This window comes from Cryptotermes secundus, unplaced genomic scaffold (assembly GCF_002891405.2).
Source record: "Cryptotermes secundus unplaced genomic scaffold, Csec_1.0 scaffold71, whole genome shotgun sequence".
Classification (NCBI taxonomy): domain Eukaryota; kingdom Metazoa; phylum Arthropoda; class Insecta; order Blattodea; family Kalotermitidae; genus Cryptotermes; species Cryptotermes secundus.
Window position 1 is genome coordinate 185745 of NW_019720703.1, and position 3572 is coordinate 189316.

Genomic DNA, 3572 nt, shown 5'->3' on the forward strand with positions numbered 1-3572 from the left:
TTCTATCTTTCTACGACTCTGTCTATCTAGCTGATCTCATAGTATATGATCTGATCTGATCTGATCTATCCGCCGACCGTCATTCTGTCTGTTTAACTCCCTATCTTCCTATCTGTTCATCTATTTCTACCTGCCTGTTTTCCTCTCCTTCCATCCATCCATTCATCCATCCATCCCTCCGTCCGTCCGTCCATCCACATAGCTGTCATTTTTGTATATATATGGTATCTGATTTATTCAGTGTATCTAATTTACGTATATCCATTCTTCCAACAATGCATCAGTCAGTACAATCGACCTTTCATCTATTCACCCACCAGACATACAAAATTCGATTTTTTAGTGCTTACGTCATGGAATCCATATGGTCCACCTCCATTAATTTTTAGTAAAGCAGCCGTTGCAAGGGCAGATGGTTGCCCAAACCAGTCAACATTCAAGAGTAAATAAATCACTTATTGTTATTTTATAGGAGCTACGATTTATTGATGTTTATCAAAATCTGTCAAGACGTGCTTACACTTAGTGGTTCAGAGTCCTGAATAAAAGGTAAATTTAAATTGGCTTGAAGTGAAGTCAACTAATGTACCAGATAATATAAAGTTTCATTTATTTTGTTATGTGAAATCACGTGTAACATAAGCGTAACTGCAAGAAAAACAAAACGTTTCGCACAGTGCCCACCGCATTGAACACACCGGGCCATGCATTATGCCGACACACAGACAGCCGTAGAGAAACTGACGCGTGAGTTCAGACGAAAGCTATTGTTTAATAAGCACGAAACTGCTAATTTTATTCGACGACTGGAACAGTAGGTTACACTGCCGATGGTATAATCATTTTATTTCGAAGGTGTGTGTGTGTGGGGGGGGGGGAGTTTCGAAGATAGTCAACAAATGTAGTCCGGCGCATAGTTAACAAAGGTTTCGGAGGAACATACTGCTTCTATCTTCACTTCTGTCCTGAAGTTACAGGCGTTTTTTTCCTCTGAAACGTCGGTAATCATGCACCGGACTACACAATGTTATAACCCCAAAACCACAATTTTCCGCAGTTAAACCCCGAAATCTCATGTAAAATGCATGACGTATTGAACATTCTAAGGAAGCACCTACTCTGGTGACAAATGCTGACACCTCCTCATCATGCAGCCTCCGTTACGTGCCGGACATTTTGGGAGATGTCCTGACCTACTCTACGCAATGCGAGTTGTCCGCAGAAGTTCATATGCCCTCCTGTCTAATCAGCGTCTAGCTAAAGATCAGTAGCCTCCTCGCCTTAAGAGCAGAGTTCTGTAACTTTTAACAACAGCAATTCTCAACAGAAGGAAGCCGTCTGTTTCCCCCCAGCAGTATCTGCAAATCTGCAGAACACGTCCATGCTTTACAGCACAGATTCTGTGTGTTTGGTTTAGGCCATTTTTGTGTTATTGTGTGTCGTTCATTGCTGAATGTCTACCGTTATTCCGGAGAAGAGATTTAAGTTCAGATATAATCTTATATATATATGCGCCAACATGACATGCAGTACTTCTTAACCCCTTCTCATATCATCAACGTCATATCTGTAAGATTTGAGGTTTTCGCGGCGGTGACTAAGAAGAATGCCGTCTTCTGGGATGTGACACCGTGTAGATATTTTGTTAACCGACGTTTCGGAGGAACGTATCGCTTCCATCTTCAGGTTATAAGAAATCCGATAACGATGAACGAGCGTGAGCGATACGTTCCTCCGAAACGTTGTTTAACAAAATATCTACACGGTGCCAAATCCCAGGAAACGGCATTCCTCTTAGTCACCGCCGCGAAAACCTCAAATCTTACAAATATGACGTTCATGATATGAGAAGGGGTTAAGAAGTATTGTATGTTATGTTGGCGCATATTCGAATTTGAGTTTACTGGAAGCTTTGAATATACTGAAACCGCATCTTCATGCTTTAAAATTTAAAACATTATTCATTTAAAATTTAAAGATAGGTGTAGAATCCTTTTTCTTATACTGAGGCTCGAAATTAGTTTACCTTTAGACAGCACAGCAAATTCTTCCTTCAGTCGCAAAAATCGTTATTTTCGTGATTTTATGTTATTTATGAACTGATGTAATTCCCGTTGAAAAATTCACTGGAAGTTACTTAATTTTTTTATAGAATTTTGTACCTTTTTCTCTTTTCGTACTTTCTCTCACATTCCTTTACCTTCCACTTTACTTGAAAGTCCTGTCGTCGTTCTACTCCCACCTCCCCCCTTCTCCTACATGTTGCAACAGTTACAGTGTCTCTCAGAACATGCTGTTAGAGGCGCACAGCAGAGACGAACAACAGCCATGCTATGTACTATGTCATTGTAACAGTATCCACGATATCCCCGTGTTTTGTGAGTGCAGGAAGCAATGTACACCCGCACTGGCTTTTGTAATTATAGAAAATGCGGAAGTACGTTCACGCGTTATCGGAAGATGCGTCAAGGACTTCTGACGAGTGACGCTATCAGGCAGTACATTAATCTGCATCTTATTTGAGTGCAAAGAAAGAAACACCTACATCAATGGCTTTTGTATTTTCTAAGATTATGAGTAAAAATTCAGTATAATGAATGTATAAGGGGTGACTCTCTGTTGACTTTTTAATCCTGGCTGGATAACGGATTTAAAACTTTAAAATCCTATGGTTATAATGTGTACCAACTGCTTGAAAACTAAGGCCTGCATTCGACCCACAGAGCATATTTATGTGTTTCGTACAATTCCCAGAGTAATCAGAGGTTTCCCTCTCTGAACTGCGTTAATCATCCGATTTTTATAGTTGAGAAGAAATATGTTCATTGTAAAATATAAAATTAATTTTATGTACACGTATTATTTAGAAGAAGTTGAGTCATGTTAATATTGACTAAAACGGATTTATCATTCACGCCTGTCAAGGCATTAAAAAAATCAGACATAATTTCAAAATGAAACATAACTCAGGTTTACCTAATGCCATTACTTCTATATTAAGTTATATTCTTTGGTTCTACCAGTGTGATTATTATCTTTGGCTTAAGCGCTGGCATTTCCACTAAAATGTCTTTCAAATAATTAAGCCATCATGACTCGGTCGCAAGAGGCTCCGTTTGAGTAATTCATATGTTCCTGACATTATCGTTAAATTATGTAAGATTTTAACGTGACTCAACACGTCCCTTTACTTCCAGCCACGAAATTTATCTGGCGTGCATTTCTAAATGGCATCGTATTTATATTGTCTTGCTGAGGCTTTCGCATTTGCGTTGTTACTACGTTCTCGCTTTTGTCGAGGCTGAAACTTTGAACCTTAACTAACTCCATGGAGCAGGGTTCTTATTGAGAAGCCGCTGAAGAAATTCACTGCTTGTGTATAACCTGAACATTCATTACCGTGTTCAAAAGAGCCCCCACGTCTCCCCTCTCCGGAGTCAGATTAAATAAATTCACACCTTCGGATTTATAAATCTGTGAGGTAAAATTTAATATTATTTGCCCTTCTACGTCTTGATTTCCCGAGCTATCTCTTCCCGTTAGGATTTTCGATTATAATTATTGTGCATTTG